Consider the following 24,113-nt stretch of genomic DNA (forward strand, 5'->3'; position numbering starts at 1 on the left):
ATACACCAAATAGCACCTATAAGACCTCTTTGTAGTAAACACAGTGTTTGCACAACCAAATTCCCTTCTTACAGTTCCAAAAACACAATTCTGTAGAGAATCAAAACTTACTTACAATGCACACGAATGCTTGTTTTGCTAACTAAAAAATAGAGATCAATACATGCCCAAAATGCAATTTTAGCGATAAAAATGTTTTTCAAAGGACCGTACAGTTGCCCTGCAACTCCACTCCTGCAAAGACTATTTCTCAATCGGAGTTTGTTTACTGGTGCCTCCCGAAGAGCTCTCGACAAGGGTGTAGTAGCCAACACAAAGGGGAAAGAGTAGGTGAAGCTCTTACCCTCGTACTGCTTCATGTGCGTCTCTTGCTTGCTGCTCGACAAGGGTGTAGTAGCCAACACAAAGGGGAAAGAGCTCTCGACAAGGGTGTAGTAGCCAACACAAAGGGAAAAGAGTAGGTGAAGCTCTTACCCTCGTGCTGCTTCATATGCTTCTCTTGCTTGCTGCTCAGCTTCTTAGCATGAACCAGGCTCTAATACCATGAAAAGATGCAGAGAGAAAGAGAGATTGAGCTCTTGCAAGCACACACACTCACACAAACCCTAAAAGAGAACACACGGATGAGAGGCTAAAAATTTGTTCTTCTTCTTCTTCACAACAAAAAGGTTCTACAAAAGAGATAAGGGAAATACAACATAGTACTAAAGTACTATGTGCATACGGTACATAACATGAACACGCTTAGTGAGTGAGTTGGCAAGATAAGTATGCCATGACTCAGTGGTGGACTAGAGCTAGTGTAGTCCAACTGTAGAATCACTCACGAAGCTCTATCATGTTAGCATCCTACCAAACACGCCACTGATGTTAAGTGGCAAAAACGATCATCCAAGCATATCACAAGCATCAGCTCATGTTGAGCTTGACATCTCAACATGATTAACCCTTTCTGTCTGTCCCCATCACTTTATGGATGTTCAGACGTACTCATACTAAGTTTGGTGTCCAACTTTTTGAACACTTCTTTCCAAAAATGGCTTGTAAACTTTGTATCTCGGTCGCTTGCTATATCTGTTGGCAATCCATACAATTTGCATAGATAGATAAACATTCTAAACAATTTTGGTGTTTTTACTTCTTTTTTAGTTGGTATGAATTGTACCAACTTGGTTAACCTATCCACTACTACCCACACTAAATCATGCCCTCTACTTGTTCAGGGTAGTCCCACACTGAATCATGCCCTCTACTTGTTTGGGGTAGTCCCACTATGAAATCCATAAAAATACTTTCCCACTTACCCTCAGGTATTCATAGTGGTTGTAATATTCCACCTACTTTTAGGCGCTTAGCTTTATTGACTTGGCAATTAGGGCATTTTATAACATAATTTTGGACGTCCTTCTTTAAATCTGCCCAATAAAACTATCTTTTAACAAGTGCATACGTCTTAAAAATTCTCGGGTGCCCCGCACTTGGATTGTCATGACATTCTAGTAAAATATTCTCACGAATATTTTCTTCTTCGGGTACACAAATGCGACCTTTATATAACAAATGCCCATTATCATTGGAAAAAATTTTCCAATGATCTTTTTCACTTATTGACCCTTCTTTAAGTGATTCCTTTGAACCACAATCTTTTTTAAGTGATACCCTTTTATCACTAGTACCTGCATTTTCGTTACTCTCTATTTGAGAGTTATCTTTTTTAATCAAGTAATTCTAAACTACTTGATAGCTAGGGTTATTAGCACATTTTTAAGTGATCCAACAATTCACTTTCTAGTTGAGTAAAACTCAACTCATTTATCATGGGTGCTCGACTTAGAGCACCACACGAAATTAAATTTTTCTTTTCTATATATGAGTTAAAAATCAAACTCTTGTAGGATTTCAACCCATCTAGCCTTCCTACCATTTTACTCCTTTTGAGTACTTAACCATTTAAGATTTTCATGGTCAGACAATACTTCAAAATTAGCACCATACAAATAATGACGCCACTTTTTAAGAGCATGCACACTTGCAAATAGTTCTTTTTCATAAGTTGAATAGTTACTTTGAGCTTTGTCTAACTTTTACTTTCAAATGCAGCTAGCCTTCCCTTTTGCAATAATATTGCTCCTACATCAAAATTACTAGCATCTATTTTCAATACAAATGGTTCATTTGGATAAACTATTTGCAAAATAGGAGCAGTAGCTATTGCTACTTTCAATTTTTCAAAACTAGTTTATTGATCATGAGTTCAACGGATTTTTTTCTCTTTTCCTTTAAGCTAATTCATTGGAACAGTTATCTAGCTCCTATAAACTTTTGATAGAACCCTACAAGTCCTAAAAAGGTTTGTAACTCGTCTATATTAGATGGGGCCTTCTATCTCAATATGAAATTCTAAAAAATAGTTTTCTAATAAATAATGCACCATCCTTGATTACATCTCAGATACCAAATTAATACAACTTCCTTTCATTCTTCCTTTTTAAAGTGGGTTGATATATAAACATGTTATTGCATATAGCCTAAAAGTACACTAATATGGGACTAATATACATACTATAGGTGCTTACATGCATAATATGATCTACCTGACCAAATCTAATTTGAAAATATGCACGTGTAGATTATTTCCCATAGCCATCTCACACCCTTTACCACATACACATACATGGATTCCTCAATGTCAATTACAAACACTTTTATATGTCTTACCTTAATAATTAGATGCTCAAAGATAGTAGCACTCAAGGAAATTACTTGAAGATAATGTAACTTTGACATTATAGGCCTTGATCCATGATATTTTCCTTGCATGAATGCATACTTCTTAGTGCTTTGCAACAAAGAGGGCATAGCGAAATCTAAAACAATAGCATCATAGAAAATAATGATCCCCTTGGAACCCTCATCTGCTAACCAACTTGCATGTTTTATTTTAGCCAAATTGGTGGTTGACATGTGTGACAAAGTAGTGTCATCCAATAAGGTAAAATAAGCTAATTTTTTACAAATGAGGATCTAAATTGTATGCTCTAAATGCAAAAAATAGAACAAGTACTACTTAACCCCAACAAGGTGCTTCCTCTCTAGTGGGGATGGGGGGGGATTTTTTATTTTCTAATTTTCACCCTTATATCCATAAACTTGTTGCCATAATTCCCCTGACCTTGCATTGGTCTAGGGAGCTCTAGCCATTTTTTTTGTGCATGGTTTGGTCCAAGGCCTCTCAAGCACCAAGGGGAGTTCTCCTACATGCCTGATGGGCATTAGGAAAAAAAAACATCCTCCCACCCCCATTGGACCTTAGATCTGGTGGTTAACCTAGATAAATAGTCTATTTGGCTTGTAATCACATGTGCACATAGTCTAAGGGGAGGAAAGCTCATCTTCTATAGTGTATGCATACATATGTTTGACCTTGGTTACGTGTATCCAAACTCGACTTTTACATAGAGTTTCTGACTGTAGATATGCAATCACCATCTTGTGGAAAAAGCATTCTTTGCCCAATAAGACATATATCCTATCTAAGTGCATAATTAGGAGACATCATCAAGAAAGATAACTTCTCCTTGTAGCCTTGAATCTTCAATTTGAGAAGAGAAACTTTTCTTTGAGATGAGGAAGTTTCTTTGCCAACATTTAGTCACACCTTGCACCATATTTACAAATGTATTAATGATCACTCAACACCAAAAACTATTGTAGGTAAAATAGGTAACTGATGAGGGTTACCTAAAAAGATTCCCTCCCAAAATGTTTAAAAGCTCAAAAATAGCTTTAAAATACACATTTTTGAAAACACATCTAGAATTCCATGTGTACATTTAAAAAACTACATGAATTTTAGCACGTTTTTCAAGATTAACCTTCATAGATTTATAAACTCATATTATTTGATATAAAAATAACTTGACCTTCAAATGGCATAGAAGGAGTCCATATAACTTAAAGAAATATAATATTTTTTAAATAAAATTTTATTTTATAAATTTCATGAATGAAAGAGACCTTTTAAATGGCTTCCTTGGAACAAATTTTACCACTATACACAAATATGCACATTATTTGACAAGTGATCAAAAAATATTAAAATAGGTAACATCATTATAAGCTCTATAATTTATGAAAAAACCCTACAAACATTCTTGAGTCTATTTCTAGAGACCCAAATACCAAAGCTAATACAAATAATATGAAATGAAAGTTCTTCCTACAATGATGAGATAAAACTTCTTGTGTAGGTTTCCAAAGCAGTAAACTAAAGTATGTAAAGTAGTAGACTTATAATAAATTAAATTATGTAAAGTAGTAGATGGAAAAATCTAAATATCTAAAACTTGATCCGGATCTTTCACAGCCTTTGCTCCTTTGTTGGGTTAGTCACATTGGTTTCCTCAAGGACTAGGAAGCATCAAAGTATGATTCTAATTTTCTAGTAGTGATGTTAATTCCCCAGGCTCATTAGAGAGGGGAAGCATAGGTTCTTTTGACACTGACTAGAACTTCTTATCAGCATCAATGGACACTCCCACATATTGATCTTCATATTGGCAGTTTCATAGCACCTTAGGAATAAAGGCTACTTGGATCTCATCCTCTTCAGTTGTAATGCAATTTCTCTTTCTCTTAACCGCGCAAATGTCACTGTTATACTTGCAGTATGTGTGTGTGTGTGTGTAAAAGAACTAACACATAATCGATAATAAGAAAGTGTATATTTAAATATGATTTTTTTTAGTAAGAATAAGTGCATACTAGTTCCAACAAGAATAAGTGCATAACAGTTATGAAAAGAAAGTTAATATTTAAATATAAAATTTTCAACAAAGAATAAGTGCATAATAGTTCCAAAAAAGAAAATATATATTTAAATATGATTTTTCATCAAGAATAAGTGTATACTAATTCCAAAAGCCAAGTAAATTATCCAATCATCTGGAGAAGAAAACATATTAACTTAAGCACAGTACGACTTCTGTGTGGTAGGGATTCACCAAGGCTTTGGACTCTTTCATATGCCTCAATTTCTAGTTACTATGTTAATAAGAGAGAGTGGCTTTTCCTTGAGGAGGCCGAGCTAGATTTCTCGGTGAGGACTTGGTTGTGATGCTTCTCGATTTTGAGAAGGCATACGATAGAGTCGATTGGGGTTTCCTAGAGGGCACTATGCTTCGCCTAGGTTTTGAGCCAGACTGGATTCGAGGAGTGGCGGCTCTATATTCCACAGCTCGTAGCCAGGTGTTTATGGTAGGAGGATGGGGCCAAGTTTTGAGTTGACTAGATCAGTCCGTGTCAGGGATGCCCTCTCGCCCCGTTCCTCTTTCTCTTCTTTGCAGAGGTTATGAGCATGTATCTGACACCAGAGGAGGTTGGTTTGAGAGGACTCCAGCTCCCAGTCCAGGGTGAGGACTTGCTCGATTCTGAGTTTGCTGTGATGACACGGGATTGTTTCTACATGGCCAAGAGGCCAATCTACAGAGGGAAAAGCAGTCGCTACATGTTTTTGGTCTGGCTTTGGGAGCATTGATCAATTGGCGCAAGACAGTGGATTTTTGGATCAGTAGCGCTCCTACTCCGGCATGGAGCCAAGACCCGGGTTTTAGATGGATTCCTCCTGGCATAGCAATGCGATATCTAGGATGCCAGATTGGACTTGATTTGTCACCTGAGCAGCAGATCGCCCCGCTTCTTCTGAGCATTCGGAAGAAGCTTTTATAATGGAGTACAGCTCGGCTATCCTTGGCTAGGAGGGCGGTGGTGACAAATCAGGTGCTTTTAGCGACTATGTGGTACATCACGTCTTGCTGGAACTTCTCGAGCTCTTGCATCAGCGAGGTACAGATGCTGATCAGGAACTTTCTTTGGTCTGGACGGGATGGTTAGCCGGTCTGGGCTAAGGTTGCTTGGGTAGTTATTACTCTTCCGCTGGCCCAGGGGGGCTTGGGCATTATAGATCCAGTTGATCAGAGTAGAGCCTTGTTGGGGAAGCTTATTGTTTGGGGGCTACTTCCAGGTGCTAAGCCTTGAAAGGAGCTTCTTTTTCAGCGGCGGCTCTGCAGGCTAGAGCTCCCCCAGGAGGGGGCACTTGGGCACCAGAGATACGGTGGATCTTCATAGAGATGAGGAGGACAGGCCTTAGTAGAGGATGGGAGGACAGATTTGCCTTGAGCATCCTGCGAGCTTGGGAGCTACTGAGACCGGGGCTTTCTCCTAGACCTCCCACTTGTGATGAGGAGCGAGCCAGACAGTCGCTGATCTGGAGCCTTGCGGTATGCACAGAGCAGGGTCATATGCTGGGTTCTCGGCCTCGTCTAGCCTAGGGACCATTGGCGGCAAGCCCAGCATGCAGTTTTGGAGATTGGCAGGCCTTTTGCAGTCTCCTGGGGAGGAGATCTAGGAGGAGAGGCTGAGTCACTTCAGAGGAGGGCTGATTATAAGGGATGACATTCAGGAGAGGCACTCTCACTGAGGAGTGGTTCACGCCTTTCGAGCCAGCGGCCCCACGGTGGATGGGAGCCTTTACACAGTTGGAGATCCTGATTGCTGTCAGAGCTTGCACTGAGGATGGTAGATGCCTCTACTATGAGATACATGATGAGGGCAGACTTCAGAGAGTGGAGGCGGAGTCTCCTTTGGTTGCAGATTGCATCTTTTAGAGGATATGAGTAGTGGCTGCCGCTTCTCAGAAGTGGCATATTGATCCAGACCCTGCAGATGTGGACTCTGATTGGCACATATGGGCATATGCTGCGCGCCCCTATGGGACCCTGGCGAGTACGAGTGGCATGATCCTTATGGGTTCCCCGAGGCCACAAAGATCACTTTTTTCCAGTACACTGTTCGGTTGGGGAGGCATATTTTGACTGTGAGGAGGATGGTCTCTCCAGCTGCATCGGAGCATTGGCGGCTAGAGGGACTCTCATAGGAGTTCCTAGAGGATTTTTGGACCAGCAGGCTCTGGGCTAGCCGACAGGCACACAGGATTTTTGGACCAGGCTCTGGGATGGCTCTGGGCTAGCCGACAGGCACGCAGGATTTTGACTTGCTACCCACAGGGGCTCTGCAGATGGCACCTGGCTTGTCTACAGTGGCCTTCCGTCTCGCGGCGTGCGTCCGATGCGGGCACCCATTGGAGACATAGAGACATTGCCTATGGGACTGTCCACAGGCGCAACAAATTTGGCTGAGGATGCTGCACATTTTGGCCCCCCTCTCTCTAGAGGGCATGTATACGTGGGGAGCCGCTGCTTGGTGGACTTCATCAGGGCCTGCTTTGGGATACGAGACGGAGCAAGATAGCTAGGCCATCAGATTCATTAGGGGCCAGTCTCGCCTTGTTCCTTCACCGGATTTCTCGTCCGTCGGCGGCTGGACACAGGAGAGGGATCTACGATGGGAGCTCCTCAGCAGCCTCACCATATGGTTCACCTGGAGAGCCCATTGTTTCAAGGCCTTTGGAGACTGGAGCCACTAGCAGAGAGACTGTTTGGGGGATCTGGCAGGAGTTGATTCACACTCTGCGAGGACAGTATGACCGCATCCGGGGCGACTCGGATCGAGTGATCTTGCGGCGCCAGGCCTTCCACACCACTTGGCGCAGCGGCCCCTTCTATACTCTACACGCGGGTACCCCCGCTGGCACTATAGGCCACTTGTTTGGATTCCCCCCCCTCCTATTGTATAATATAGCCTCTCAGTTATTTGTACTATTATTTGTACTTTTTTGCACCTAGGGAGACTCTCCCTAGCTGCCTTGATTGGCTCTCTGCTCTGCCTTCTTATGAGCAGGAGAGGGTTTTGTAGCCCAGTGGGCGTTTTTTATTATAACTAGTGAAAGGATCTTTTCTCGAGAAAAAAAAAAGAGAGAGTAGCTTTGCTTCAGAGGAGTGTGTGTGTGTGTGGTCATGTGCATGGCATTAGTCATGGTCACTATTATTTAGCAAGTATGCTAAGAGCATAAAGTGATGTGAGTGAAGTTGAGTAGTACCTAGGATGATGTACAAAAAGAAGAGAGAGTAGGTGTGCTTTGAAGGAGAGAGATAGTATGTGTGTCTATTAGTCTCATGATCATTGTTATTGAGCAAATATGCTAAGAGCATAGAGTGATGTGAGTGAAGCTGAGTAGAGTAAGTATATTAGTCATTGAGTCATTTGCAAACAAGAAAACCAAGCTCAAAGCCTCTGAGTTTGAAGCAAAGAACAAGCCAATACACCTAGCAATGAAAGGATGCTTAAAGTAGACAAGAGAAAAAGTGCATGGTGTCGCACTCTAGTTGTAACCCCGTCCTCCACCACATGAGTCAAAGCCAACATTATAACCATAGGGCAAGCTGTGAGACGGAACACTCCACCAGCATATAACTAGTACTGTAGGTTTAGTGTAGCAAGTTAGGTGATAGATCCTCATAACATTGAGGGGGAGTGTTGAAATAGCAATGTGTGAGGGTATAACATGGATTGATTTGTATGGTCACTTATAAAAAGTGAAGTCAATGGTTAAAAAGGTAGCACAAGGTGACGCATGGAGTGTGAGCATTTATTGACACATCGATGGCACAAGGTTGCACATAGCTTGTGGGGTTGAAGGCTCTTTGAGAGTTATAAGACATGCAATCCTTGGCTCCTTTTAAGGAGCTTAATTAATGCAATCATCATGTGATTAGTATCTTGATTATACTTTAGTTAATCCTTGTTCGAGTGATTTAAACCACTCTAATTTTGATATAAAATGAAATTTGGGGAGTGCACATCACAAGAGGCTCAAGTGGTAACTCTGCTATGTGATCTTTGCCACCAGCATGTTTGATGTCCGTGTTACTCTCCTCAGCTGGTGTGATTACTACTTGTGCAGGTTCAACCGCTTTGTCGAGGACGCATCTTTTATGTACCCATTTATTATACAGATAGTAAGATATATATATATATATATATATATATATATAACCGAAGAGGGAGTCGCTATACGTCGACATTATTGATCTAGAGAGACCAATTGACGGACAGACTTGAACCCAAGGAGCAAGATATGCAGCAACTACATGTGCGTTTATTAAACTTTATGACTCTGCGTTGCCCACGAACGATATCGTCTTCCAGCGCCCCATGTCAAGCCTTTGAATTGTGGAAGCGATGGCCAAGAGCTCTTTTACTGTATTAGGTACTGCTCTCGCTCAATTACATATCAGTAATTGCTCTATATTACGATGTCCCTCTCCTTTTTCCTTTTCCCTGCTTGAATTACACAGATCCGCCAATTTGAATTTTCGTGAACAAATTGAAGATGAGGTTTTCTATGAATCAGCTTCTTAGGGCTGCCGTGATTTTATCTTTTTTCGTTTTTTATTGTTGCCTTTGTTTTTTTAAAAGTAAATTTATGTGCATAATTAGTGAGCGTACCGTATTTACTGTCAGCTTGCTTGTGACCATTTACCAGCTGATTACATTTGACTGCTTACATTTTATGATGTAGCTCTGGGATTGTTTGTTTTCTAGTTTAATTAATGAGGAATCTTCAGCTTCTGCCCATAAAAAATCATCTACCCTTTTGATCTGGCATCTGATGGTACCGCACATGGTTAGCTGTTCAGGTAAGCTGTTCATCGCTGCGCAAACTGTACTCATTACCCCCAGCATTTCCTCTATATATGATCTTGTAGAGATGAAGGTCCATGAATGTCATTTGGGGGTGCAATGAAAAGCTTTACATGCATGCAACATATGATGAGGTCAAGGAGGGCCAAGCATTGCCATGGACGATCTTCCTTGTTGCTAGCACCAATGCAATTTCATGAGTTGGAGTATCACTTCAGTGGCTGCGCCCCTAACATATTAGAAGCACTGCTGGATTAGCGTGTCAACATTCAATCACATTTGATGTTCCTATAGATCCGCCTTACAAACATGGAACTTGAGAAGCTCGATGTGTGGACACACTCAAGCTGCATGTTGAACAAATAAATTTTTTAGCACGTTGCATTAGGTTGCCACCTTTGCATGAGGAGTCACCATGTGCAATATGCAAATTTGCTTGTAAATTTTCTCGAGACCATTGTAGTGGTCAAACTGGTATCATGAGATGTTCTTCAATCTGGTAGATTCAAATTGTATTGCTAGAACAATTAACAAAACAATGAGAAGGTTAATCTATAGTCAACCATACACTCGATGATGAGGGTAGATCATAGATGAGGGACCACTTTTAGGAATTGGGTCTCGTATCTTCATATAAACATGAAGGATTTTTGATGATGAGATGAGTCCTCGTTAATGATTATCTGTAAACACATTTTTTACATCTCACACAATCTTTTGGTACAAGGCTTGAGGAGCTTTGGAATCGAAGGTGCAATCTTGTTGCCGAGATCTCCTACACAGGCAAATGAGTTGATTCCCATGACTTCCACATTAAAATGCAAGTCGACATCTATGTTGTAGAAGCCAATGACTTTCTCCATGCCCAAAATCCATGATGTCTACTATATACAATAAACGAATGTGAAATCTATTTTACTCACAGGGTGCCCACTTTATTAGTCCATCAAATGGATCCACATTGCTAAAATAATACCCCTTTTTACTTATTATCGTTCCCCTTGACTGCCCGCATTTCCACCTTGCTTTCTAGGATGACTTGATGTATTTTCTTGTGTGAACCAACCCAAGGCTGCCATATGCTTGTTGTCGCGATGATCAGTTGCCATGACCATCAGTTCCATAAGTACACAAGTGCCTAAAGCATTCAATGCATCTCTCTAGCTTGGTGTATAGAAAAAAACCCTAATTACTAAAATGTCCAGCCTCTTTATTAAACTGACCATCCACATTATGAAAGTGTGAATGCCGAATAAATACTCAAGTCCATAAGCCTTTGTTCACATGTGCAAGTCTCCGAATGTCCACAGAGGAACACGGGGTGTTCCATGAGGACAAAGTCGCTAGTCCAAGTCTAGACACCTTCGGTGCCCATCACAACTTGTATTGGATAATCCCCCATTCCCAAAGCTTGTATGCAAATTTTATGGAGCTCAATACACATTCAGTGACATCTCCTCCATCTTTTGAAAATAGTTGCTCTCATTTGGACACTTTCTCTTGGGCACAACACACACACACACACACACACTCTCCCGTAACTGAACTCGTTACTCCCTTCGTCCATAAGCTATTGTAGTAAAAAGGGGATTCACTAGAAATGGTAAGATGCATCCAGTAAATGTGAGTAGGTGTCTTCAGCTCGTAGAAGGTAATGTTGGCTCCTGAAGAGTGCTATGCTCGGAGAAGAATGAAATGTTGGGTTTCTTGAACACGAAAATACCACTTTTTTTTTGTGTATTTTTACAGGCACAAAATGAGAAACTGGAAGGAGCACATTTGATGTATGGTCTTTTTTGTTATTGTGTAGAATGAGAAAAACCACTGTTGATGTGCTTGGTAAATGTGTTGCAAAGGAAGGGAGGCAGCATAATTTTTCTTCAATTTGGTGTTGTAGAGAAACACTTGATCATCGCTGGGACTGGTCAGTGTCGAAGACACAACAACATCTAATTCTTTTTTTTTTCTCTCGTTGGGTTATGTGTGCGCAGGCTGTAGGTGAAGACTGGGCGAAGAGGTCGTTTTTTTAAAATGCTCGCTGGTCGTAGTAGTCGGTTGGTCGTTTGTTTAAAAAAAAAAATGCTGGTGGGTTCTGGCTGCTGTCGGTTGGTTGGGAAGGCTTATAGAAGGGTTTTGGCACTAGTTGGGTAGAGTAAGAACACCCGGTGAGGCTCACAGCTAGCTATCTAAAAAAAAAGAAGAAGCTAAAATTGGGCAAAATTGAATGGGGCATTCTCTCCCTCTTTTCCATACAAACCCTACTATGGTGGCTGATTTTTAAGGGTTTATTTTCTGATTTAGGGTTTTTGATTTTTAGGGTTAGGGTTAGGGTTTTTTTGGATGTGGGCATCCTACAGGTTGGAACTTGTTTGCTCTGATACCGCTATGAGGACTTAGTGATTTAAGACATGATTAAAATACTTAACATTGAAAAGTAAGATGCTTAGAGCGGAAGGTTGTGTGCCATTGCATTGAGACACAAGGCCTTGTTAAATAGGGCTTGAAGAGGTACAAATGAAGAGGCACATCCCTGATGAAAAGGTGTGACTCTTGAATGAATAGTTATGTCCTTTGGATGTAGAGATGTGTCCTTTAATCAATAGATGTGTCCCTTTGAAGAGACGTGTCCTTTGGTGATGATCCATGTGATAGGGTGTGACCCTTCACTGGTGTCCTTTCAATGATTAAGAGTAATTATGGATAATTAAGAGAGATTAAGTCACAATCGTGACAAACCATGTATGTTATTGGTTGGACTTTCCAGATCATTAGAGAATACATAATGCTTTCCATGTCAGTTTATTGAAACCATACATAGGATTACCCCCGAGAGGAGCCTGTAATGTATTAGTTAAAATAAAGCATACTTACCTCCTGCAAAAACTAGATAGAAGCTAGTCAACAAACAGGTATGCATCATTCGCGTCTACTGGGTATTCTAGGTACTGGCGAGGTAGTCTGGAGCCTAGTGGACTATCACATGCCATAAATCCAAGCATTGTCCACACATAAAAACAACATGCAAAGTCAAAGAAATTGAAACATACATCAGGATGAAAAGCACAAGTAATGACCCTCCTGTTCATGGATTGTTATGTCTGGTTTCATCGAAAATCGGTGCTGAGCTATCTGGCTCCCGAAGGAAACCGCTTAGTCAATCCTCAAGGCCATCTAGTCACTAGGATTGCCTGAGAGTTCATCAATAGTTATCTGGGCCATCTGGTTGCATTGACCGCCCAACTATGAAATCCAATACAGTCATCTGGGCTATGTGGTCGCAGTGACCGCCTGACTGTGAAATCCAATATAGCCATATGGGCTATCTGGCCGCAATGACTGCTCCACTGTTTATCAATAGCCTTCTGGGCTATGACTGCCTGACGATGAAATCCAAGATATCTTGCACAAAGGCCGTCCAATGGATCATCTGGCATCGTTGCCACCCAAATACAAATTTTCGTTCGTTGGGTTATTTGGCATCGTTGTCACCCAAATACAAATCTTGCTCCTTGGGCTATCTGACATCGTTGCTACCCAAACTAGAGCATGTCCAAATAACCATTATGCAAGCAAAATAATGATCAATTCCATTTCAATATATATACAATGAAGAGGGCTAGAGGTACAATCCCTCCCTCTCTGATCTGACTTGTTCACAAGACGTCTATGGTTGTACTTTAAATACATCTGGACCAACCGGTTCCTCATAAGCTTGAAGTATATCTGGATAGTCCTTGAAGTACTCCTCTGGCATCCATTTTGCATCCAATAGCGAATAATTCTCATAGAATGAAATACAATCTGTTCTGGCTCTTCCACCTCTGGTGGATCCTCCAAGGGTTGACCGCGAGCCAAGAGTACCACTAGCAAGAGGAGATTGAGCCGGACCAAAAAGCTAAAAGCCGCTTTTTCAAAAAGTAGCTCTAGGGCCGAAAAGCAAGGCCCTAAAGTCAGAAAAGCAAATCAAAAGAACTTTGACAAAAGATGAGTAAAAATACTTCATTATTAAAAGATAAAAGAGGAAAAGCAAAGGGAAAAAGAGAAAAGCAAAAGCTTGACTAGCTTTTGGCAAAAAGTAGGGCTCTCCTCTGGTATAAAAGAAGCATGAGTCCTTTTCTTCTCATCAACAAGATTATTGGAGATTGGAGTTCATCATCACCATCATCTTCAAAAGTGCGGTGGTCGTCATCATCTTCATCATCGTTGAGGCCTGAAACTCCATCGCCACCCTGCTCCTTTGTGTGCCTGATTTGTTGTGCGCCGCCTACAACCTGATCTGCTGCTGGTTACCTACGCCTCCCAGCACAGCCAATGGCACCAGCCACCTTACACCTCAAGTTACTTGGTGGTGGTGTTTGTCCACTGCCACCAATCACCAACTGCGCCTGATCTGCTGCTGCAACTTGGCTGCGCCACCTGTGCACCATCTTTGCCATTGCCTGCACCTTGGTGCTGTGTGTTGCCGCCAGCCTGACTGCACCATAGCTAGTGCTAGCTAGCGCCGTCACCAGCCAACGCCGCTTGCTGTCTGAACCGCTAATGTACCACCACCCGGTCGTCAGTAGTTGTGTACCTGTTTAACACCCCACCTGACCTGAACCGATTGAATTCAGTTGTACAAACTGTTCTATGCCGTATCTTCTTGCTGCTGACAAGACCCTACTGCGTCATCACATGGACTAGCTCCGGTTCATATTCAATTGTACGGACGCTACTTGTGGATTGTTTACTAGATTGGGCAACAAACTTGCTAGCTAAACATCATAAGTTTACTACTCTAGATTGGGCAACAAACTTGCTAGCGAAACATCATAAGCTTCATTGTCAACACTTGTCTCTGTGCACCTCTTGTACAAGCCTGGGGATATCTTGGATCTGGATTTGGACTTGGATCTAGACTTGAACTTGGAACTGGATTTGGATATTGGATCTAGACTTGAACTTGGAACTGGATTTGGATATTGGATATTGGATCTGATACTAGCCCGGTGAGAGATTCTTGTGGGTCATCCCCGTGGTGTGCTTGGAATCAGAGATCTCGTGCCTTGACATCGACTCCAACTTGGGTTTCTACATTGGCATATTTGTTTGCTTTTGTATTTATTGGTTATATTGATTCTGGCTTGCGAGCCCTTGAATTGTTCATGAATAAATTCCTGAAAGGAGGCGGGGCTTGTTTCCCGCTCATTGTGTGTACTGTTGTCATGTTAAAACTCTATGCGGAGCCCTCACTTAGGATTAGGCATTGGTCCTTGTAAAAACCATACAAGATGCTTTTTTTGGTATACCAAAACAACGATCTAACATGACAAGGCAAAGCAAGTATACAAATCATAAGGTTAAGGCTTGCCGCACTTACCATATCTACAATGCGCCCCCAATTGAGGTTGGCGCCTTCTCGCTCAAGCTTCTCCAAAAGAAAGTATGTGTTATGGCGGCGAGCAATGTCCTCTTCTCCCGTTTGCCGGCCGACCAACCACTTGATTCTAAAAGTACCAAAACAACAAGATAAGTGTTGATACTTACAAAGTAGACATAACATCAAATGAAACATACAAGATAAATGTTGATACTTAATCCATGTTTGCGATTAAAAAAAAACGAGCCGAGATTAGCACACTATTTTTTTTAAAAGAAATAGGTATGTTTTTTTAAATGCAAAAAAAACACCTACCTCCTCGAAGCCGATGGCGTGCGTGGGGGTCTCTTACCTGGTCGTCTGTGCTACGGACGTGGGAAGGACTGTTGATGACCCTTGGGAAGGGCTGTTGGAGTCGACCAGGGCTATCGGCGGTTGCAGGGATTGTCGGGGCTTGATGGGGCTTGTGGCAGCCCACATGGGGACTGTACCTTGCTGATGGGCACCCCTTTGGGGTGAGGATGTGAGGGCAAAAGGACGGAAGGACTAGATATACGAGAGATTAGAGTAAAACCACACAGCATGAAATATGTGAGTGAATATATATAAAAGGGTGAGTGCAGATATGTACAAGAGCCCTCATATGAGAGGTGACTATGAGCAGAAAGAAGACCAGTGTAGAAGCAGAGAAGACATCGGATGTCACGTGCATCCTGCACTTGGATGCCATGTAGACATATTTGTACAGAAGGTGCAGGACGACTTGGGGTGGAAAACTGGTCCCATGTGAGCCCAGTCTGAGACAAGTGAGCTAGGGTTCCACTCTAGTGCTCCGAGGTCAGGTGTGCATCGTCCTGCACATGAAACAGTGCCAGTCCGTGCTGTGAGTCTCCCTCTAGAATGAAGTCAGTGGTTCTGTGCATCTGGTACGACACTGGATGCCAAACTACTGTTTAGAAAGGCAGGATGTGTGGGAGAGAGAAGAATTAGGGTTTAGAGATTCATGTGGGAGACATACACAGAGAGAACAAGGGAGAGAGAGAGAGAGTTGTGGGGATAAGTCAACTCATGAGGCATGAGTGTGTGACTCCCCTATCACACATGTATATTGCACTAGTACACATAGTGCACTTAGTACATTAAAAGTACTAAGTGTACTATGTACTATAACTTATGGGCTTGTACACACTATAAGGGTGGGCATAGTGCCTTTATCCCAACAACCTCCCACTTAAAGGCAAAGTGCCCTTAAGTAAAGGAAAAGAAAAATCAGCATGTACATGATAATATACAAGGCCATATCAAGGCTGAAACTGGCCTCATCCAATGCCCATCAAGTGTCTGCAATGAGCAAACCGCTCCGGAGGCAAACTCTTCGTCAACAGATCAGCCGGGTTGTCATCCGTATGAATCTTAACAAGCTGAATTTGCTTGTTCTCTATCACCTCTCTGATGAAGTGATACTTCACATCCACATGCTTCGTCTTTGCATGAAAGACAGGGTTCTTTGCCAACTGGATGGCACTCTGACTATCACAATGCAACAATGGAATATCCCCTGTATAGCCCAAATCAACCACTAACCGAGATAGCCATAATGCCTCCTTGCAAGCCTCTGTGGCTGCAATATACTCGGCCTCTGTAGTAGATAAGGCTGTGCACTTCTGCATCCTGGATATCCATGACACAGCACCTCCTGTGAATGTAAACACATAACCGGTAGTAGACTTCCGGTTATCTGGATGATCGGCATAATCCGAATCCGTGTAACCATGCACTAATGCATCCTGTTTGCCAAAACAAATGCACATATCCTGTGTGCCCTTCAGGTATCTCATGACACCTTTCACTGCTTCCCAATGCTTCGTGCCAGGGTTGGCCATGTATCTAGAAACCACTCCCACTGCAAATGCAATGTCCGGCCTAGTAGCAACCATGGCATACATGAGACTGCCCCACAAGCTGAAGCATACGGAATCTTGGCCATATCAGCCCTGTCTCTATTTGACTGTGGGCTGTCCATAGCACTGAGTTTCACATATGGAGGCAAAGGAGTACTAGTCTTCTTCCCCCCGTCCATATTGAACCTCTGCAAGACTTTGCCAATGTATTCCTTCTGAGACAAATACAACACATGCTGATTTCTGTCCCGAAGTATCCGCATACCCAAGATGTGATTTGCATCACCCAAATCCTTCATATCAAAGGTTTGATGCAGCCTCTGCTTCAAGGTATCCATCTCCTTACGAGATTTCCCGGCAATCAACATATCATCAACATACAAGATGATGATCAATAGACTGCCATCCAAAGCTTTCTTGGTGTATAAGCAGTGATCTATGTCACTTCTCCTGAATTTCTGGGATTTCATGAATGTATCAAATTTATGATACCATTCCCTTGGTGCCTGTTTGAGCCCATAAAGACTCTTTTTCAGCTTGCATACAAGCTTCTCCTTTCCACTCACTGCATAACCCTCTGGCTGCTGCATATATATCTCCTCATGGAGATCACCGTGAAGAAAAGCAGTCTTCACATCCATCTGAATCAAGTCCAGATCATCATGCGCAACCAAAGCTAACACAGCTCTAAGTGTGGTCATTTTGACCACTGGAGAGAAGATCTCATCAAAGTCCACACCATATTCCTACTTGAAGCCCTTAGCCACTAACCTGGCTTTGTATCTTGGCTTTGCATCAGGTGCAACTTTGAGCCTGTATACCCATTTGCATGGCAAAACCCTTCTTGCTTGCAGGCAAAGGCACCAACTTCCATGTTCCATTTTTATGCAGAGAATCCATCTCTGACTTCATGGCACGCTCCCATAGAGCCTTGTCTGCCCTCTGTAAAGCCTCTTTATAACATGAGGGCTCCCCACAGTCGGTAAGCATCAAGTAGTCAACCCCTGGAACAAACCTGTCAGGGGGTCTGGAGGGTCTTGTGGACCTCCGTACCCAATGACCATCATTTGCAGGTTGCTGTCCAGCCTGCATATCACCCATTGGTGGCTCCTGTTCCATGCCATAAGGCTGAAAAATCATGCCCGGTATCTCCTCTAACTGTGGTATATCCATAGGGATATCTTCTGCCATCTTTGGCTGTCCATTTGGACCATTTTCAGCACCATTTAAGGGCTGGTTTTGCTGCTGTAATGGCTGATTTACAGCCCTTTGTTGTTGTCCATGATGTCCATCATCATCAAAGATGACTCTGCTAGGCTCCTGTTGCCTTGCAGGCTCCTTATACATGCATGCTTCATCAAAAATGACATCATTGCTGCGTATGATCTTTCTATTTACGGGATCCCAAAGTCTATACCCATTTCACCTCTGTCACCATATCCTAGGAATATGCATTTGTGAGACTTAGGATCAAGTTTGGTGCGCATTTCCCTGCGTATGTGCACGTACGCAACGCAACCAAACACTCTAAAGTGCTTGTATGACGGAGGCTTCCCTATCCATACTTCTTCTGGCACTTTCCCACCAAGCCTCGTGTTAGGTGACCTGTTTATAAGGTGAACGGCTGTCATAACAGCTTCAGCCCAAAAACCATGAGGTAATGCAGCATGTGACAACATAGAACGGACCTTCTCCTGTATGGTCCTGTTCATCCTCTCTGCTGTCCCGTTTTGTGGAGGATCATAAGGAGTAGAGAGCTCCCTCTTGTTTCCTTTAGCATCACAAAAGTCCTGAAACTGTTTGGACATATACTCTCCACCTTTGTCGGAACGCAAAGCTTTCAATGTTTTGCCAGTTTGATTCTCAACAAGAGCAACAAACTTCTCAAACACTGAGAATGTATCACTCTTCAAACGAAGAGGATAGAGCCACACCTTGCGTGTGGCATCATCAATAAAAGACAAAATATTTTGCCCCTCCCAAAGAAAGCTGAGGCATTTCACATACATCTGTATGCACAAGCTCTAACTGAGCATCTTTCTATCCAAGAGCTTTCTTGTGGGGGCACTGTAGTTGCCTACCATATATACAATGCTCACAAAACTGAAAACTTGAAAACTTTAGAGAAGGCAAGTAACCCAAACGAGACAATTGCTCCATTCCTTTGACACTCATGTGTCCCAACCGGCTATGCCACATAGAGATTTCCGGCAGCTCGGTTGCATTTACATTAGCATGGTGACAAACACCTGCATGCATAAAGTAAAGAGTGTCCACCTTAGAGCCTCTGGCAACAACCAGTGAGCCCTTACTAATTTTCCACTTTCCACTACCAAATGTGGTAACATAATCAGCATCATCAAGCTGTCCAGTAGAAAGCAGATTCTTCTTGATCTCAGGCACATGCCTGACATCATGGAGCATAAGCTGTGAGCCATCTGAAAACACAAGCCTCACATCACCTCTGCCAAGAATCTTGCATGCATGGTTATCACCCAAATAAACCACTCCTTCATTGCCAGCAGTATACCTGACAAACAAGTCTCTGCAACCTGTGACATGAAAGGAGGCACCTGAATCAATGATCCATGAGTGCATACCATGACCACTTGTAAGAAGTGAATGGGCATCAAGTGAAGACGTAAATAGGACCTCATCCTCACTGCCACCTGCATGTGACACATTGATTTCTTCAATCTTGACTCCACTTTTGCCCTTTGGCTTTACATCTTTGGCTTCATCTTTCTCTTTGTCTTTGCCTTTTCCCTTTTCTTTTTGATCATTTTTCCATTTGTAGCATTGCTTTTTAATGTGTCCCTTCTTGCCACAATAATGGCATTCCAAATCCTTTTTGGAGCGAGACTTGCTCCTTCCCCTTTCTTGGCTTTTTCCCCTTTGCTGGGATCTCCCACGTGCATTCATTGCATTGGACTTTCCAACAGAGTTGTTTTTCCTGTTCATCTCTTCTTGAAGAAGAGCACCCTCAACATCTGCATATGACAGCATAGCATGCGAATTGCTAGTGGCTGTCCTGAATGTGTCCCAACTCTCTGGCAAAGTGCATAACAAAAAAGTGGCTTTGAACTCATCGTCCATTGCCAATTTTTGATTAATGACCTGGCTGACAATACCATTAAACTCATTTAGATGGGCTGTCATAGACGCCCCTTCCTTCATCTGAAGACCTATGAGTTTCTTCAACCAATACACTTTGCTTGAGACACTTTGTTGGGCATACAAGTCCTGCAATCTCTGCCACATTCCCCAAGCTGTCTTCTCTTCACGAATGCTGAAAAGTAATGAGTCTGACACAGACAACATGATAGTAGATCTTGCCAGCTCATCCATATCTTCCCACTCTTCAGCAGTAAGAGAAGCGGGCATTACACCCCTTTCTTTGATAGGCTTGTGCTGCTTTTTCTGGAGCAACACATTATAGCACTGGGTTTGCCAAATATCATAATTATGTGAACCTTCAAGCTTCTTGATGTGAAGCAATGAAGAGCTCTCACCTGTGGTTGCCATAGCAAAATGCAACCTGTCAATGCCTGACTCCCTGCAAAATGTGCAAACACTGCACCAAAAGCACACAAAGTGCTCATAGTTGTTCTCTCAAACTTTATCTCCCACTGCGGAAGCAAGAATGCAACTTTTCTCCCACTGTATGTGATGAAATCACCAAAATCTGGTTGCTGCAGATTTTGGACAGCACCTTAAATGTGCTCTGTTGCCCTTCCAAAGTACTGTACAGCAGTACTAAGTGCTCACCAATAATGTACCAAACCTATACCGGCAAGTACAGCAGCTGAAATTGAACCTTTTGGTCACTCAAAACAGTGTACAGCCATGCCAAAACTTGCACAAAGCTGTGCCAAATCTGTACCAGTAGGTACAATAGCAATAAATGCTCTCCTGGCTGTATAAATGAGTGAAAATCAGACCTTTACGGTCCTGTACACTGCATACAACAGTCCCGAACAGAAATTGGGCAAAACTTGACTGCAAGCTGATTTTTGAGGATTCAAGGCATAAATGTCTTGCCTGCTGCTTTGCAAGCTTAACAAGCATAAAAACTTGAAAAGCCCCTTGATTTAAGATCAATTTCTGATCATACATGGTACATTGACGCACATGAAGGCATCCAGAGTGTTCACGATGCTTTCCCCTGGCCACGTATACATCCAATACATGAAAGCCCCTTGATTTACAGGCACATTGAGTGCTTGTAAGGCATCAACACATTATCCACAGCATCAACTGAGAGTGCCTGCATGCAAATCAACCCAATCGGCACAAAAGCCCCTTGATTTGCACTGCAATTTGCTGTAATTTTGCCCAAATGTGCGATTTCTCACATCATACAGCATGTATGAGTGCTTAATTGCACAATTACATCAAAAGCCCCAAATTTCGACATCCAATTTTCGGCAAATTGATCCTGATTGTGACCAATTTCCTGCAAATTGATCCTGATTGTAATCAATTTCCTGCAAATTGATCCTGATTGTGACCAATGTCACCCAATTTTGCCAATTTTGCTCAAAAATTGAGCAATTGGGCACCTGTACCTGCTCAATTGATTACTGTACTTGCTCAATTGCAAATCCCAAAAAAAAATTGAAGCAGAATACCTTGTAATTTTCTGATTTTTCTCTGATTTGCAGGCGGGTTTTGTTGTTGCAGGAAAAAAAAGTTGAAGAATTTGGTGCTGCTATTGATGCTGATGCTGATGCTGATGCTTCTGCAGCTGTAGCTGATGCACGGGCTTATGAATGTGCTCTTGAATCGATTGCAGAGCTGTTACCTAGCTATACACCCACGCTGCAGGCTGCCTACGCTTAGCTTCTGTGGGGAAAGGTGACGAGCAGTGACGATTTGAATCGCCGTGGGGAAGGTGACGAGCAGCGCCGTCTTCGCCTGTAGCCTAGTAGCCTTCGCTTACTTGTCTAACGCCCAGTGCTAATACACTTTGTAGCCAGCCGAATCGCGATTAAACGCCTCAACGCCGACTGCCTACGTGTCCGCCTGGCTGCCTTCGCCGTCTCCGCCAGCAGCGCTAGAACTCCACGATTACACGCACCGGGGTTCTGGTTCGCCTGGTTCTGGTTCGCAGCGTGGCTGCACTTGCTGGGCAGCGTGGCTGTGCCTGGGCAGCAGCTGAGCAGCCCACGCCTTCTTGACTGGCGCCCTGTCTCTGTGCAGTACTGTCTGCGTCTAGTTCAAAACACACGCAGCAAAGCAGCTGCTGGAGAGTCGAGCTGCTGGCTGCCTTGCACACAGAGCAGTTGTGTAGGAGAAGGAAGAATCCTCTACGAGCCAGTGATTCAGCACTCGAGAACAAACCCTAAACCAGGGCTCTGATACCAGTTGTGTGGGAGAGAGAAGAATTAGGGTTTAGAGATTCATGTGGGAGACATACACAGAGAGAACAAGGGAGAGAGAGAGAGAGTTGTGGGGATAAGTCAACTCATGAGGCATGAGTGTGTGACTCCCCTATCACACATGTATATTGCACTAGTACACATAGTGCACTTAGTACATTAAAAGTACTAAGTGTACTATGTACTATAACTTATGGGCTTGTACACACTATAAGGGTGGGCATAGTGCCTTTACCCCAACACAGGATTTGCAGGTAGAAGGGGGCATCCATTAGTGCTACCCCTGAAAGGGGATTATACCCCATGGTTGGGCAGGGGGTAGGCCTTAGGCCACCCCAAGGGGTCCATGGCCCTTGCCCACCGGCCCAGGAGGGGCTGGCCAGGCTGTCGGCCAGCCCAAGAGGGCTTGGCCAGGCAGCCAGCTTGACTTGGGCCAGGCCAAAGTATTGGCTAGCCCATTGGGCAGCCTGGAATGCAAGCGGCCAGAGCCCAGCAGGCTGTTCAGCAGCCTGCGCAAGTGGCCAGGCAGCCCAGTATGAACACGCATGATTTTTCTAGCATTTAATGCTAACAGATGCAGTCGTGAGGCTTTTTCAACCAGCCCCCTGGCCGACTGCATACAGTAGAGGGTATAAATACCCAAGACATAAATCATTCCATTCATCTCATAATTCACAAGGAGCTGTAGCTATGCAAGGGCTAGGACAGCCAAGGGAGAAGGTAATGCAAGGGCCAGGATAGCCAAGGGAGAAGCTAACACAAGGGTCAAGGTTTGAAGGTCAAGGGCAGAGATCTATCTCAGCCAAAACAGGTTCAGTCAGTCTTTTATTTTCAGTTTTGCATCATTCTAATAAAAGCAAATACACCATTCGTGGTGGGGGCCCTACAGAGGGTATTTCGGGACCCAATCTTGTGTCCTTCTCTCTCTCTCTCTCTCTCTCTCTCTCTCTCTCTCTCTCTCTCTATTTTTCTGCACATCTACATTCAGTTTTGTGGGTTAATTTCGTCGTGACAAGTGTGCTGAATTTCTGAGCATTGAAGTTACGGATCTCCCCCGAAGCTTCCGTGTGTTACAGTGGTAGCAGAGCCTACTTCAAGTGTAAAGATTCAGCAAGAAACCAGAAATTTTTTCTCGCTCGTGTGGTTGGTTTTCAGACTCCGGTGGACTACCCCTTTCGGAGTGACTCTTGTCCCTCAAAGGATGGTAGCTTATGTTGTCCGCGACCTTAAGCAACGGTTTCTACAGCCCCATTATCTTGAGCAACTCGAAGACGAGTTTAGGGGAGCGTGTTAGAATGCTTAACCAGTCCTTCAGTTTGCCAATAGAATTTCAAACTTATGTTTGCAATTAGGCTTATGTGTATGAAGTTTTCGGAAGTTGATTGGGTGTATCTTCGGATTATGAAGCAAAGGTTGAAACAGGTGGGCAAGGGATGCCCAAAGTTGTCATTCAGGAGCTTTGGACCTTTCCCATCCAGAGAAAGATTAACCAGGTTTCAATGAAGTTGAAGCTACCTCCGAGTTGAACTATGTACGATGTGTTCCACGTCAGCTGGTTAAAACCATATGCAGGTCCGATCCCTTCAGCAGATAAAGACGAGGCGGAACCAAATATCATTGATGAAGTTGAAGTTATGGTTCCCGAACAGATCCTTTTGCACCGCTTCAAGCATGGCTCAGGCTGAAGGCAAAGACAGTTCCTCACAAAGTCTCAGGACCGACGGACCCACGAAGCGGTATGGCTTGACAAAGAGTTTTTCGACGACTATTCGATGTTATTGACGGATTATTTGGAGGCAATGCAGCTTCCGTCAAGTTAAGCAGAAGGGGATGTCACGTGCATCCCGCACTTGGATGCCACGTAGACATATC

The 24,113-nt window shown here is 43.2% G+C and overlaps 1 protein-coding gene across 4 annotated transcripts in view; it reads left to right on the forward strand.

The window, feature by feature from the left end:
• Positions 1–8,967: 8,967 nt before the first annotated feature.
• Positions 8,968–24,113, forward strand: part of LOC147626001 (uncharacterized) — an 87,019-nt gene continuing 71,873 nt past the window's right edge. For 2 of the 4 annotated variants that reach the window (XM_086817565.1, XM_086817564.1), the window contains exon 1: positions 8,968–9,166. The gene's annotated coding sequence lies outside the window, so the exon portion shown is untranslated. Of the gene's footprint in view, positions 9,167–11,421; positions 11,525–11,653; positions 11,766–24,113 lie in introns of those variants that run through there. The other 2 variants (XM_086817567.1, XM_086817566.1) reach the window with 2 other exon arrangements.

The sequence above is a fragment of the Cibotium barometz genome, chromosome 23 (genome assembly GCF_041138505.1).
Source record: "Cibotium barometz isolate CiBa-2024 chromosome 23, ASM4113850v1, whole genome shotgun sequence".
Taxonomy (NCBI): Eukaryota; Viridiplantae; Streptophyta; class Polypodiopsida; order Cyatheales; family Cibotiaceae; genus Cibotium; species Cibotium barometz.